General features: G+C 40.7%; 1 pseudogene; it reads left to right on the plus strand.

Annotated features, from left to right (window-relative positions):
• The window catches only part of LOC109830310, a 1,964-nt pseudogene continuing 668 nt past the window's right edge, over window positions 16,264-17,559 (plus strand).

Genomic DNA, 17,559 nt, shown 5'->3' on the forward strand with positions numbered 1-17,559 from the left:
AAAGAAACCACTTTATTCTCTTTTTTATTCATAATTTAAGAAATATTACACATGTGATGATGACAAATCCTTAATTTATTCATACCCAGTTTTCTTTTTTATTCATAATCTTTTTTATTCTCTTTTTTTTTCCCTTATTTCTATTTTCTCTTCATTTTTGCGCTTTCAATTTCTCCTAAACCCAACAAACCCCCCTGAACGCGACCTTCCAACTCAACAAATGTACCTAGAGATCATGACATTAAACTTCATCTTTAAAGTCTTCATGCAAACGTGGCTTCATTAATATGCGCTCCTAATCAACCACTTGTCCACGCACACCAAACCTTTTCTATATTCTAAAAATTGCAAAACTCACCACGTACTCAACAAGTATCCCACACGCACGCACCCAGTTATCCGGAAAAAGAAACCCTAATAAAGAATGTTATACGGAATATTCTTATAGAAAGAGAGAATGACCATTAAAATATATCAGCATGAACTGGGTATGAAGTCAACTAAAGCAATAATAATCCATACAATTAGTGCAAAAACAATATAGATATTAAATTTTGTATCATATAAATATCTGTTTAAATAGTTGACAAAAGCTAGTGTAACATTTACGCCTCGTTTGGTACGCGGGATTGGAGTGTAATGGAATAGATGTCAGAATGGAATGCACATTCTCATTCTCATGTTTGAGTGAGTTTAGAGAATGAACGAGAATGTCAATCTTATTCTCATTCTCATATTTGGTATTATTTGTTCACAAGTAAGAATAAAATTTAATTTTCTAATAATGTCCTTATAAAAACACAGAATTTTAAAAAATTAAAATATTTTAAAAATGACTAAATAATTCAATTTTTAGAAAAATAAGTTTTATATAAATGATATTTTTTCTTATAGAAATAATTTTTCAGTTGATAGTTATATTTTGGTACACCGCCTCAGTAACAATTTTGGACTTTTGGCTTACTAATTAAAAAATAATTTTTATAGAACTATTTTTTATTATAAATAATTATAATTTCACATTTCTAACTTCTAATGCTACATGTCTACTGCGTGTACGAGCGGCTAATGCTACTAGCATCACTATGCACAAACGTATATAATATATTGAATTTCATATGCATGCTACATGATTTATGACTAAATTCCATGTGCATGCATGAAGAGAGAGATCAGAAGAAAACACTAAATTTTAAAGGATTAGAAAAACGTGTTAACTTTTAGTCTGTATATAAAATTTCTATGAAATTTCAAGTGCACATTTAACTTTCAAACAATTGATTGGGAATAGAAAACATGTTAACCTAGAAAGTTTTAAGGAATAGAAAATATGTTAATCTCTAATTAAAATATAAAGTTTCAATCTCTTCAATTAAACACATTATTTCTTGTTGTGAGTGCTTTGAAAAAATTACTGAAAAAATTAGGCACATATGCTTCAATGGAACTTCAAATCATACATCCAAAGATCAAATATTTACTAACCTAATTGCTAATAGATTACGCAACCGAGTCGCCAAAAGATAAAAAATTACTGTAAAGATTAGGTAAAGATTAGCCACACATATATATTTTAAAAAGAAATAATGGTTACCCAACCGAGTCACATCGAGGCGAAGATGATATTTTTTTCTACTGCAGACGTGATGGAACTAGAGCAAAGTCGAACAAAGAATAGTATTTTAATATTTTACATCTATTTATATATTTGTACGAGCATCTAATGATATTATTTCTATAGAAATAATTTTTCATATGGGAATTTATATATATATTTGTATCTTTTAAGGAGGGTATAATCAGAATTTATTTGTTTATTTTCATTCCCACTTAAGTGGGAATATCAATTCCTTATCAAATGGTTGGGAATAACAATTCCCACATAAAGTGAGAATTAATAAGAAGTGAGAATAACAATTCTAGCATCTAAAAATACATCATGTTTTGATACGCATGAATAAAGAATTGGAATTGTATTCCATTCTCACTCATTCTCGCATACCAAACGAGGCGTTAATGTTGTCAATAGATATGTTATTGACATGACACATATACATAAAACTATCATGCAGATCATTAATAAGATTATGACGGATGGTTTTAATGTGTTCCACTCTAGCCTAACGATATGGAACTCTCTCTTCATATTTAAATAGAGGCAATACAAAAATATGTACAATAACTTATTCACAATCGATATCGTGACGGATGGAAACTTCGTTTTAAGCAAATAGGCTCTATAGAATCTTTGTTCACCAAGCTATAAACTATATATAGATTATCTTTATATTACTAAAATAAATAAAAAAAGAAAAATTGCATCTAGCCCTCAAAACGAGTTCACGTGTTCCACCCCCCTCCCCCCACTAGGACTTTGTCAACATTCCCAACGCCCTCCAAAAACATAACTAAATTCCTATAGCCCCCCAAACCCTTCCAACGTGACCTGACATGACCCGTCGTGTTTTGACCCTTCATCCACTCACCGTAATTTTAACGATTTCGAATGAATAGAACTTTTTGCACGGCTCAACGAATGGTCAAAACACGACAGGTTCACCCCAAAAATTAGTGTGTTTGGGTTTAAAAACGTGTAGATCAAGTTCAACGGAGCGGATTGTAAAAAAAAGGAATAATGTGATTTTAGGCCGCGTCCTTAGGTGGAAATCTAAGGTGTCACCTTAGGAAAACATTACCATATATATATATATATATATATATATATATATATATATATATATAGTATATATAATATATATAATATATAATATATATATAATTATATATATATAATTATATTATAATATATATATATATATATATATATATATATATATATATATATGAGAGAAATGGGTATGCTTGGTACCTAAGCACAAAAAATAGTGGCTTGTAGTGATGTGGCATAATCCGCATCCACTCATCAAATGGTTGCATAATCATGCACTCCCAACACCATGTGAATGTGGTTCCCTAATTTGAATGAGTGGAAGGAGATTGTGCCCAACCTCAACTACCAAAGCACAAAATTTATGCATTGTGCCAAGCATACTTCATATTTCTCTCTCTCTCATCTCCTGCTCGTCTCTTCTCATCTCTATATATCTATTATATATTATATATATATATATATTATATATATATATATATATATATATATATATATATATATATATATTATATATATTAACTGGGAGGACTTCCGCTGGTAGAGGTTGAGGGACTTCACTCTCAATGTCAATGCCAACCACGCTACGTGGAATGCCCGATACAAAAAAAAAATTCAAAATATAATTATGAAAGAACTTAACAACATCTATCTAACCTTAACAACTAATCTATATACTTAGAAATCAATCGATAAACTTAACAAGCAATTCATAAACTTAACAACAAATCTATATACTTAACAATCAATCTCTAATCTTAACAACAGAACTTTGATAACCAATCCGTAACCCTAACAACCAATATCTAACAATAACAACCAAAATAGTAATTTTAACAACTATATAATATAATTTATATGTAGTAAAAAAGGATCTAAACTGTACAAGTTTGCAGCTCCATCGTTGGGCTGGACACCTCTCCAGTCGGCTCCATCGTTGGTCGAGGAGCTTCCATCTCCGTATCAATTACAGTCGTATCAGCTAGAGAGAAATCCTTTGATGGAGGACTTCCCCTAGTAGAGGGCCTTCGCTCTCCTTATTAATGTTAGTAATGTTAGGTTGAGGGACTTCCTTCTCAACGTCAGTGTGTGAAGGGCCTATTTCAAAAAAAAACATTCAAAATATAATTATGAAAAAACTTAACAACCGCTATCTAACATTAACAACAAATTCGTATACTTAACAATCAACCGATAAGCTTAACAACCAATCCGTAAACTTAACAATAAATCCATAACTTTGACAACCAAACCTTAACCCTAACAACCAATCTCTGACCTTAACAACCAATTTGTAATTTTAACAACTGTAAAATATAATTCACAAGTAATAAAAAAAGATCTAACATATACAAGTTTCCAGCTCCATTACTAGGCTGGACACCTCTCCCGTTGGCTCCATCGTTGGGCGAGGAGTTTCCATCTCCGTATCAATGTTAGTAATGTCAGGTTGAGGGACTTCCCTCTCAATGTCAGTGTGTGGAGTGCCTATTTAAAAAAATAAAAAAATATATAATTATGAAAAACTTAACAACCGCTATCTAACCTTAACAACAAATCCGTATACTTAACAATCAATCGATAAGCTTAACAACCAATCTGCAAATTTAATAACAAATCCGTAAACTTAACAATGAATCGATATACTTAATAATCAATCCCTAAACTTAACAATCAATCTCTAACCTTAACAACCAAACCTTAACCCTAACAATCAATTTGTAATTTTAACAACTGTAAAATATAATTCACAAGTAATAAAAAAAGATCTAACCTGTACAAGTTTGCAGCTCCAACGCTAGGCTGGACACCTCTCCCGTCGACCTCTTATTGTTATATGCAGTGAGGTTTCTGCATCGGGCTTCGCTTAGTTCCTCTCTCAGCCTTCTCACTTGAGCAGACAAAGAAGCCACTTTTACAGATAGAGAAGTTATCACAAGTCGGTCGGTAGCAATCTGATCTTTAATTTTTTTTTCTCATTATCGCAACGTAATTTTTGATTCATTATCGCGATGCTCTTCCAATAGCTCACTTGCTGAGGCAATTTCATTTTTTCAACTACCTCATTAGGCTGCTCGACCGCTTCATCAATATTATATGGCGTAGTCTATGCAATGGATGGATAGAGTATTATTAAAAAGAGAATAATTAAAACCTATAGACACAACTAACATGACATTTTTAATTCACAATTGCTACAATGCTTACCCGTCCTTCAAGAATGATATCATCATTTGTTCCCCTTTTATTTTTGGGAATAGGTTGTCTTGGACCACATGCCCTACCAGCGTCTCTAGCAGCCGGTTCTTTATTCTTCTCCCTCCCTCTATCTCTCTCTGTTTATTATTCTCTTCTTTTTCTTCTTCTCTTTCTCCTTCTCTTCCTCCTCCCCCCGCAAACTTCCCTCAAGACTTTAAACTTGACCCTGGAAATGTGAAAGCTTTATAGTAGCTTGTCTTGCTTTAGCTACAACAGTGGCCAATCTAAGGGATCTTGCAACCTCTCCCAGCTTCACCCAGATTGTGAGGGGAGGACGCAACATACTTCCCACTACTGACTTCTTGATGCTAGTCAGTTCATAGTACCACAGCTGCACATGAGGAAAATAGAAACTTAACAACTACCCTTTAACCTGAACAACAAATAAGCAACAATAACACTAAATATGTATCCTTAACAATCAACTTGTATCATTAACAATAAATTCGTAACATTAACAATCAACCCGTAACGTTAACAACCAATTCGTAACGTTAACAACCAATCTGTAACCTTAACAACCAAGCTATAAACTTAACAACAAGTAAGCAGCCATAACAACAAAACAGTAACATTGACAACCAACTTGTATATTGTAGGTGTAAATTTTGATCTCCCGAAAACAGGGAACTTCGTTTGTATTGATAAGAAGGCTTATTACAAACTAATAAATCAAATGCTTACAACAGAAGCGGAGGGAAGGCCCTCCTTGTTTAACGTGGGTTCCTCGGTGGCGATAGGACGCCTCGCTCGGTGCTCGTGCCGAGTCTGCTTCCCTTGGACGATCCGATCGAAGTTGCTGCCGGAGCTTCAGTTCTCAAATGAGGGAGCCTTTGGCAAAGGTCCAGGTTCAACCTTTGGGAGATTAGCCCGCAGAATATGCAACAGCCAATTCCCTTCTTCATGCTGCTGAAGATGGGTTTTAACAGGCAAGGGATGGCATGGGCCATCCCTCGATTCGTGAGATTTGACCACTGATGGAGGTGAGAGAGCCTGCCGCCCTAGCAATATGAATGGTCATTCGAGGGATTGTGCTTTATGTCATATCACATAGGAATGGGAAGGCCTATCCTCGTACGTGTGACAACGGCTGTCAGATACTTGAATGGATCTGACCAACCACCGAGCGCCGGTGGCTTTCACCCTTCGCTTGGACAACTGAGGTGAGTCGCATTTATGAGGGTGCAGGTTGATTTGGCACCTGTCTGCTCACTTGTACTATGAGCGGCCACTTGACGGTCTTGGAGTACTGTGCCATCTCCCTTGATTTGTGGGATTTGACCACTGATGTAACTGTTCCCATACTCCAAGTGGGCAGTTGACAGTGAGCTGGCGAGTCTGCAGCTTGGGTCTGCAGGCGAGCTTAGGACTGCAGGCAGACTTGGGTCTGCAGGCGAGCTTGCAGGCGAACTGGGTCTGCAGGTGAGTTTGGGACTGCAGGCGGACTTGGGTCTGCAGGCGAGCTAGCAGGCGAACTGGGTTTGCAGGCGAGCTCAGGTGCGCAGGCAGACTTGGGTCTGCAGGCGGATTTGGGACTGCAGGCGAATTTCGAGTTGCAGGCGAGCAGGCAGACTTGGGTCTGCAGGCGGATTTGGGACTGCAGGCGAATTTGAGTTGCAGGCGAGCTCCTGAGCATGGATTGAAGAATAGGCCGTAACTTTCAAACCGTAAGTCGGAATTGGACGAATTATATATGAAAATCGCCTATCTCGACGAGATGGAGCCATCCGAACCAAGCCGATTCGCTTCCTCCGTTTTGCCAAATTCCTTACGGTTTGGGAGATATCTGCGTTTTCCCCTTTTTCGCTATTTCGGGTGAGGTTTTAGCAGTTTTGTTCTGAACTTCTCTGATAAGGATTTAAAGGCAATTTTTATTGCCTACAAAACCCCCTCCAAAGTTTTCAGACCTGAATCAGGCCGCATGGGGTCTGGAACACTTTGGATATGAAGTCCCGTAAAGTGATCCCTGCTCTTCACTCGCAGCTGATGATCGCCTTCTAGGATTTTGAGCAAACCCTCAGCTATCAACGGACTTGATTTGTCTTTACCAACTGCCGTTTGAGTTGGACTAGCCATGCTCTTGCCCTTAGCATGGTAAGTTGTCGAGGAGTCTCTCTTAGGCTCAATGCTAAAATTTCTCCTCTATCCTTAGCCTTTCGAGGCGTTTGGATTTAAGGGAGCAGTTTAACCTCGTATACCAGTCGGAGGGTAGGAGCAGTTTAGACTCATGCACCAGTTGGAGTGTAAGGGGGAAACTTGTCTTCTCTTAGGGCAAAGATGAAGACGAACCCTGATTTGTCTTCTCTTGGGGCAAAGACGAACCCTGAAATAGCAGCACATCGCATAGTAGGCCACTATCAAACAACAACGCCTTTTATGGGAAAGACGGTGCTGGGAGAATCAAATCGTTCAGGGACGTATGAGTATGACGACTGATCGGACAACGTCATTTGCGGGAATGACGGTGTCGGCTATCAGAGGTAATCGTTAACGTGATAGGAATTGCCGCGATCGGAGCGACTTTGAGGACCTACCATCCTTTTGAAGAGGATTGGTAAGTTGATTTTGTCAGAGGTGACCGTTAACATGACAGTGGGAGTTTATTGCGATTTGAGCAACTCTATGGACCTACCATCCTATTGAAGAGGACTGGTAAGTTGATTTGTCAGAGGTAACTGTTAACATGACAGATTTGGGGGTCCCGCCATCCTATTGAAGAGGATTGGCGAGGGATTGTGGCTTTGATCCTAACTATCTGAAGGTTTGACCAAGTGGGAGTTTGATGCGGCCCACATGAACTGCTAGTCTCGCCTATTTTGAGCGGTTCGCCATAACCGGGAACCTGGCCCAAGAAGTGGAGCTCGCCTAAACTGTTAGGTTCGCCTGATTTGAGCGGTTCGCCCATACTAGGAACCTGGCTCAAGAAGTGGAGCTCGCCTAAACTGTTAGGTTCGCCTGATTTGAGCGGTTCGCCGAAACTGGGAACCTAGCTCAAGAAGCGGAGCTCGCCTAAACTGTTAGGTTCGCCTGATTTGAGCGGTTCGCCGAAACTGGGAACCTAGCTCAAGAAGCGGAGCTCGCCTAAACTGTTAGGTTCGCCTGATTTGAGCGGTTCGCCGAAACTGGGAACCTAGCTCAAGAAGTGGGGTTCGCCTAACTGTTAGGCTCGCCTGATTTGAGCGGTTCGCCATAAATGGAAACCTGGCTCAAGAAGTGGGGCTCGCCTAACTGTTAGGCTCGCCTGATTTGAGCGGTTCGCCCATACTAGGAACCTGGCTCAAGAAGTGGAGCTCGCCTAACTGTTAGGCTCGCCCGACTTGAGCGGTTCGCCCGTAATGGGAACCTGGCTCCAGAAGTGGAAATGAAGGGAATAGTTTAACCTCTTATACCAGTTGGAGGATCAGAAGAAGCAGTTTATACTCGTGTACTTATCGGAGTGTAAGGGGACTATCAGAGGTAATCGTTAACATGATAGCTTTGTGGGCCCACCGTCCTATTGAAGAGGACTAACGGGGGAAATTTGGGGGAGACTATCAGAGGTAATAGTTAACTTGATAGTTTTAAAAGATCCATCGTCAAGTTAAATGAGACTGATGGAGAAATGACTATCAGAGGTAACAGTTAACTTGATAGTTTTGTGGGCCCGCCGTCCTATTGAAGAGGATCAACGGGGGAAATCGTAGGATTATGGGGAAATGGTCTCCACTACCAAGGCATCTCGGTCATCATCTCCTCGAAATTCATGCGGGCCTTCGTCACCCATATGCTTGAGCATGCTCTCGACTTGTTCTCCTTGGCGGAGTAAGTCTTTCCATGAGCGAGCTTCAACAGCGCCCATATTGGACAGAACGCTGATGGAGAGATTGTTCCGGCACATCTCGATGAGCGTGGCCTCGGAAACTCGATCGCGGGAATGCAACGATCGGTTTCTGAATCTCTTGACAAAGCTGCTTACAGACTCTGTCTTCCTCTGCTTCACAGTTAGCAGGGTGGCCATAGATACTTCTGTGTCATCATCGAAGAATCTGGCCACGAAGAGCCTTTCCATGTCCTTCCAGCAGGTGATGGACCCAGGCTCCAATCTGCGAAACCATTCAAAAGCGACCCCCTTGAGGGTACCAATGAACAGTCGAGTCATAATGGGATCGTTTCCCACTATGTGTCCAGTTTGCGCCTGGAAGTAGTAGATGTGCTGGGTAGGAGAACCCTTTCCATTGAACTGCAGGAGGTCCAGCGGCTCGAACTTTGCCGGGTAGGAGACCGCATCCCATTCAATTGGATACGGTCTGACAACCCCCAGCTTGTTCGCATGCTTCTGGAGCTTCAAGGCGTCGAGTTGACTTTGGAGATCGTCAAACCTCTTGTCTCTTGGGTTATGGCCCGAAGATGACGCTCCTCTAGATGACTCGGATGAGGAGTGAGAAGGAGTAGGCACCCGCTCTTTGTGCTTCAAGGATTTATGCGAAGCCCGCGAAGTCCTCTCTCTCTTCCTCTTCTTCTCGCTCAGGAGCTGCTCCAACATCTCCTTCAGGGAGTCGATGGTTGCTTGTTGCTCGTCGAGCCTCCTAGACATCTCCTCAGGGATGTCAGTCATGTGCACACTCACGTGCCTGCCTCGAATTGAGCTTGAAGTTTGCGACGTTGCCGTTGCCGAGCAATCGTCGTCGTCGTTGTCAGAGATGGACGTCAGACCCGTGCAGGCAAACGGGGTGGCCACCCCCATTTGGGCGTGAACGTGTTGGCGAGGTTCAGGCTGGCGAGGTTCACCCGTCAGGCGAGATTGGTACAGTGTGCCTGCGCCTGTCTGGCGAGATGTTGCTTCGCCTTTCTGGCGAACTTGGGCCATCAGGCGAGATTGGTGAAGTCCACTTGTTTGACGAAGACCTCTTGAACTGCAGAGTTCACCAGGTGCCCTTGGTTTGCCAAAATTGAGACACGCTTGCTCACAGAGATGGGTCGCCTAACTGCTAGGCTCGCCCGATTTGAGCGGTTCGCACAAAATTGGGAACCTGGCTCAAGAGGTTTGGGCCTCGCCTAAACTGCTAGCTCGCCCGATTCGAGCGGTTCACCAAAATGGAAACCTGGCTCAAGGTTGATTCCTCTCAAGCCTGAATAATAAATTCAGGCTGTCGTGGGATGAGGATTATGGCCTCGAGACGAGCGAGAGCTTTTCTCGTCGCTGTTTGGATCTTTTTGAACGAGGAGCGTTCATGTCGACGCGGAGGCGTAGCTGCGTCGACACGAATGGTTGATTCCTCTTGCACAGGGGTCTGTGAAGATCGTTCATCGACCCACTCAGCAGCGTCCTAGACCCGCATTCTCGAATCTCGACTCGGCCTCAATTGGTTTGGGAGGAAAAAAACCGCCCTGCCTCGGCTTGGGTAGATCCCTCAGGTTTGGTTGCCTCGGCCTCTTGGGGCTGGCCACCCGCACGAATTCTGTACTCATCACGAGATGTATTACAGCCAGAAGAGGACGATCGTAAGTACCCCTCGAATTTGATCACAAGGACTCAACCGCTAGTCCCTGCAGCAGCTTCGTCAAACTGCGCCACCACCAATTCATCTGAATGAACGGATTCTCCACTGTGGTCGCCATCTTCTGTAGGTGTAATTTTGATCTCGCCGAAAACAGGGAACTTCGTTTGTATTGATAAGAAGCTTATTACAACTAATAAATCAAATGCTTACAACAGAAGCGGAGGGAAGGCCCTCTTGTTTAACGTGGGTCCCTCGGTAGCGATAGGACGCCTCGCTCGGTGCTCGTGCCGAGTCTGCTTCCCTTGACGATCCGATCGAAGTGCTGCCGGAGCTTCAGTTCTCAAATGAGGGAGCTTTTTGCAAAGGTCCAGGTTCAACCTTTGGGAGATTACCCCGCAGAATATGCAACACCAATTCCCTTCTTCATGCTGCTGAAGATGGGTTTTAACAGGCAAGGGATGGCATGGGCCATCCCTCGATTCGTGGGATTTGACCACTGATGGAGGTGAGAGAGTCAGCCGCCCTAGCAATATGAATGGTCATTCGAGAGATTATGCTTTATGTCATATCACATAGGAATGGGAAGGGCTATCCTCGTACGTGTGACAACGGCTGTCAGGTACTCGAATGGATCTGACCAACCACCGAGCGCCGGTGGCTTTCACCCTTCGCTTGGACAACTGAGGTGAGTCGCATTTATGAGGGTGCATGTTGATTTGGCACCTGTCTGCTCACTTGTACTGTGAGCGGCCACTTGACGGCCTTGGAGTACTGTGCCATCTCCCTTGATTTGTGGGATTTGATCACTGATGTAACTGTTCCCATACTCCAAGTGGGCAGTTGACAGCGAGCTGACGAGTCTGCAGCTTGGGTCTGCAGGCGAGCTTAGGACTGCAGGCAGACTTGGGTCTGCAGGCGAGCTTGCAGGCGAACTGGGTCTGCAGGCGAGCTCAGGCTGGGGACTGCAAACGAACCTGGGTCTGCAGGCGATCTTCAAGCCGTTAGGCGAGCTCTATAGCATGGATCGAAGAATAGGCCGTAACTTTCAAACCGTAAGTCGGAATTGGACGAGTTATATATGAAAATCGCCTATCTCGACGAGATGGAGTCATCCGAACCTTCGCTTCCTCCGTTTCGCCAAATTCCTTACGGTTTGGGAGATATCTGCGTTTTTCCCTTTTTTGCTATTTCGGGTGAGGTTTTAGCAGTTTTGTTCTGAACTTCTCTGATAAGGATTTAAAGGCAATTTTTATTGCCTACATATATATAACAACTACCAACTATACTTAAGAACTAATGTCTAACCTTAACAATCAACCATAACCCATTGCTCTAAACAATAAAAAAGGAGTACCTACACAAACAAGCTAGGTACACCCTTGCAGATATACAATCTTTTTTCCTGGCTCAGGACCCTTCAGTGCCTTTTTAATCGAATCATATGCTTGACTGAATATATAGGTCCCCCAAGCATTGTTATTGGCATGTTTGATGCTGTCAACATACTTGAATAAATGTCTAGGAATGCTAAGAATACTGCTTGGACACCAGATCATGCTCAGCTGATAGAGGATCTGTAGCAGGACAAAGTCATTCACATCTTGATGATCAGTTGATTGTACAAGCTGTTAGGTCTCATGTTTATGAGTCTATTGTCTAATCTGATTTTAATAATTAACAAATAATTTCTAATCTTATTTTCTAGTATTTTTGTTTTCCTCCCACATGCATCCATGTCGGAGGTTGAAAGGATTTGTGCCTTAACATCGATATATTGGAGGTTGGTGGAAATCAGAATGAAGCTTTGCGCATTCAAGTCAAGTCTCACTATCATGCTTCATCCCGCTACCAAGATCGAGCTTCATGAATATCATTAGTTTGATATAGTGTTTATTAGTTTTAGGTTTTTACTTTATGTGTTTATACTCAAAGCACAATTCATACACATACACATCATTTTCATTGGATACGCTTTAGTTTCAAAAATAGTTTTGTTTTCAAAATGCGATAAATATGAAACTAGATTTAACGATTAACAAAATTGTTTCATCGCATTATATATATATTTGGGAAAATAACTTGTTTGGAATGATTTCATCAGAATCATGTGTTTAACGATTTTGTATTCTTGAAGATTCTGTTAATCTATGAAAATCATATTTAACGTTTTACGAAATAATGAGTTTTTATATTTGGGAAGTGCTATTTTAGAAATTTCTTTTCTAACATATTTATTTTCATATATATAAATATTTTCCCAAGTTTTACTATTTTTTAAATTGTTTTGCTATTGTAATATGAATTTAGAAAATTAGTTTTTTAGCATTCAAGTATCTGTGAATAGTGTTTTCAGTCGATCGAATAGTGGTTTTAGTTTTTAGTGTCTGATATATCAATTTTTAGTCGACCGGTTGCTTTAAACAGTTGATCGAACAGTGGATCAGTCGACCGATTATTTACTCAGTTGGCCGACCAGTAGTTGTTTTTACAGTATTCTATTTTTCAGTCAATCAGTCGACCGACTATGTTTTTCAGTCGACTGATAAATGTTTATTTCACAGTAACGACTAGTTTCTGATTTGCTTTGTTTAAGATGCTATAAATAGCCCTCAAGACTTCTTTAAAGGTAAGAAAGTTTAAGAACAGTTTTTGGGTAGTTTGTTTTATAGTTTTGAGATAAATCAAGTGTGTTTGAAAGGACTTTTGCAAAGAGAAGGATCTCATCTTCAATCTCTCCTTATTTTGGAGAAGTTTTTCTAAACCCTCTCTTTTGCTAATCATATTTTTACTCTCATATATATTTACTTGTGTTTAGTTTTGTTTTACTCATTGTTTACACACACAACCACTTGAGCTTTAGTATTTCACATATTGTATATTTGGGTTGTGAGTTTGTTTTATTGAGTGAGCTTACAATTCGTCCTCATTTGTTTAGAGAAAAAAATATTTATCCGTATTTATTGTTAAAACACGTTGTAATACACAATAACACTTAGAGGAGTGGTTGGAGAGAGACCAGAGTCAATTTCAAGATGAGTGGGTTAGTAGTAAAGCCTAGAGAGAGATTGTAAATCAAAACACTTGAAAAATATAACACGGGTAGTCCAACACTTAGAAGAGTGTGGCTTGTGTGATTGACAACATGTGTATTATATAAATTTTTAGTGATCTTTGAAAACCGTATTGTGTAGTTTTTTGAGATATAGTGGAGATCTCCTCGAGGTGAGGAGCGGAGACGTAGGTCGAGTGTTAGACCGAACTCCATGATCATATCTTGTGTTTGTGTTTGGTTTTGGCCTTCTATTCTTGTGCTTATTTTTATATTGCCTATTGTCTCATAGTTTATCGCCTTTTATCTCATTATTTATCCTTTTATATCTTTCTTATATATCATATTGGTAGGATATTGCATTACTAAGTTTTAATTTGACATCGAAATATGATTAGATTAGTAATTACCCTATTCAACCCCCCCCCCCCCCAAGCTTCATGAGTAGATCCTCAATATGGCGTCTGGTGGGAGGCTGGAGGAGAAGCTGTACTGCTGTCACCCTCAGGTTTGGTAAAAAATCTCGACCAAATCCTATTCTTCCTATCTCTGTTGGGGCCAACAAGATCCCCCTTATTGGAGAACCATGTGTGGCTCATTACCCAGTCGAGGTTGAATGAGCACATGATGTCTTCTCCAGATTTTATATCAGTGAAGACGAATTTCATCTTTTTCTCGTCCCACTATCCCAAAACGTGCTCAAAAGTAGGAAGATCAAGATCAGGAGGGCCAAAATGAATGTAGTGTCTGAATACGCTATTTTCGTAGGCCTCCCAGTGTCTTTGCCCCATATGCTGCACTAAAGTATGCATGAATTCATAGTAGACAGTGAAGTTGGAAGTAGGCCACAATTCAAATGTGAACTTTGCCTTTTGTCTACAAAGCAAAATCACAATACATAAATAGTTTGAAAATAATCTGTAACCATAATAATTATGCTATAAACTTGACAAAGAAACTGTAAACTTAACAACAAATCCATTAGCTTCACAACCAAAGCCTATTCCCAACAAATAATCCATAACCTTAATAATAAAAGCATAACCCTTACAAGTTAACAATAACATTCACAACTAATAGCTACAAGTAAACAGTAACCTCCACAACTAACAGTCACTCGTCAATAGTAACCTTCACAATAAACAGCATTATATAAACAGTAACATCCACAACAGACTCATAACCTTAATAACTATCGCTTAACCTTAACAACTAACATGCCACATGTCACAACTAAACAGTAACATTCACAACAGATCAATAACATCAACAACTAATGCATAACCTTAACAATAAAAGCATAACCCTTACAAGTTAACGGTAACATTCACAACTAATAGCCATAAGTAAACAGTAACCTCCACAACTAACAGTCACACGTCAACAATAACCTTCATGACTAACAGCCGCATGTAAACAGTAACATTCATAACAGACTCATAACCTTAACAAATAACCCTTAACCTTAACAACTAAGGGGCCACATGTCACAACTAAATAATAGCCTTCACAACTAATGCATAACTTTAATAATTAATGAATTTCCTTACAACTACAAGCTAACCTTCACAACTTAGAAGTATCCTTCACAATTTATACATCATGCAATATCATAAACAACATAAATTTTGGGGTAAAAATTATTGTTTTTTTGCTGTCGTATACTTCTCTTTTGATCCTCTCTGTAGATCCAGGAGCGCTCTAGAGGCGTTATCGGTGCCGGTGATGCCCTCTAGATCTGGGCGGGGGATTGACTTTTTGGATTGAGCTGGACACGTTGGGTGAGAGTGACTAACGACGATGTCCTCTAAAACATCAGCAATTGAAGCGCCAGCTTCAGTCCACTCTTCTGTGATCGAAGGTCTTTTTGAGACGACGTACTATGACGCGTCATCATCTTCACTGAAATCAAAAGGAACGACTGATTTGGAAGTTGAATCGCCGGTCATTTTTTTCGATTATGCTCTGAAGTGGGATAATTTAGGGCTAGAGTTTTGCAATGGGGATAATGCTCAGGAGTCGGTTAACTTGGACAGAGACAAATGAAACGACACGAACGACGAGGAATGGTTTAGATAAACGGGAGGCGGTTAAATCAAATGGCATTTTGAAAAAAATTACAAAGTCCTTGGGTTGGGGTGGGGGGGACACATGAACTCGTTTTGCGGGTTAGAAGCAATTTTCCCTAAAAAAATCTTACTAATTTTTTTTTACACTCAACCGCTGTATCCTTATGATGGGTTGCTCCTCATCTCCACGCACACACCTACCCATCCTACTCCTACAGTCAATCCTCACCCATTTTATAATAATGTCACTGGATCTTTCAACGAGAGCCAGGATGTAAATCGAAATTTCAAACGTGAAACAAGACCAAGACCACTACCCACAAAAACACCAGGGGAAAAAAAATAAAAAAATAAGAAGAAAACGACAGCTCCAGTCCGAAAACCTCCCTCAAAAACCAACAACGTCGCCGCCCCCTTCTTCAAAACTTCGCCAGGGCTCCGTGTTCTTCTCAACACGTGTCTCCTCAGTGCTAGCAAAAACTCGGCGGGCCCCACCCACCGAAGTGAGAACGTACGGCCTTTTTACTCGTACATATCACAATGCAACGCCACCCGCTAACGTGGCGCCCCGCGAACCGTTTGGAGGCGGTGACGTGTACAAGAGACAAAGCGCTGGCGCAAGCGGTGACGTGCGTGGGGGCCACGCGCGGGCTTCCAGTAGCTCTACGAAGCTCGACAATTGTCTTTATCCAGATCAGCGCTTCTCTCTTCTCCTCCCTATAAATATACCGCTCCGCAGCAGCTAAGACTTTCAATCTTCCGGCTTCTAACAACATCAAATCGAGAGGGGCTAAAGTGAAAGAAAAGGGGAGAGCTCGCAATTTGCAAAATGGGCAGTGGAGATTTGCAATTACCTCCCGGATTCAGATTCCATCCAACGGACGAGGAGTTGGTGATGCACTATTTATGTCGAAAATGTGCGGGGTTATCCCTCGCCGTGTCGATAATCGCGGAAATTGATCTCTACAAATTCGACCCCTGGCAGCTCCCAGGCAAGCAAATAATTAGTTTTTTAGGATTTTTTTTTGCCTTGGCCTCCCAAAATTTTATCCCCTTTGCGATATTTATCTATAATATCTGATATCTGTTAAGCGGTGGGCATAAATCAGAAAACATGAGTAATTTTAAAGATAAATCTGCAAATAAGATTAGATTTTGGATACACAGGCAAAATCCCATAATTTATTTTTATTCCGGGGAAATTTCATTTTAGCCCCCCAACTAATTCACGAATTTACAGGGATGGCGTTGTATGGGGACAAAGAGTGGTATTTTTTCTCACCAAGAGACCGGAAATATCCGAACGGGTCGCGACCGAACCGGTCAGCCGGTCGGGGTTACTGGAAGGCGACCGGAGCCGATTAAACCGGTCGGGTCGCCTAAACCGGTGGCGATTAAGAAAGCGCTGGTTTTTTATGCCGGGAAAGCTCCGAAGGGGGATAAAACCAACTGGATCATGCACGAGTACAGGCTCGCTGACGTGGACCGGTCGGCTCGCAAGAAGAACAGCCTTCGGGTGAGTAAAACTTTCAATCAAATTCATGTTTTCGGATAAAATTCTGCCTTCGAAAAGTCTTTTCTAATTCTCTCTTCTCCGTTGAACTTTAAAGAAGAGCAAAGGTTAAATACTTAAATTCAAATTATATTAATTACAAACTTGAAGGATACTTAAAAGTATAATTTATGTCCTCAATCAAAATTGTGTGTTTTTATTGTTACTTTTTTGAAAATTTTATGGAACCTCCTACCGTCATGCTAAGCCCGTTCCAGCGTTAGAAATCCTCTTTATCTAAATGCTTATCGAAAAAGCTAACAGTAAATTTCACATTCTAATTTTTTACGCCCACGGAAAAAAGAGTTAATAATAAACGGTAGGGGTTTTCTCCCCCTGAATTATTAATTAGGAGATATTTAAAGAATTAAATATCCTGACTGATTATTTGTGGCACGTGTCATTTTTCAGCTGGACGACTGGGTCCTGTGCCGAATCTACAAAAAGAAAGTCGGCGCAGACAAACCGGACAATAAACTAGC

This window comes from Asparagus officinalis, chromosome 2 (genome assembly GCF_001876935.1).
Source record: "Asparagus officinalis chromosome 2, Aspof.V1, whole genome shotgun sequence".
NCBI lineage: Eukaryota > Viridiplantae > Streptophyta > Magnoliopsida > Asparagales > Asparagaceae > Asparagus > Asparagus officinalis.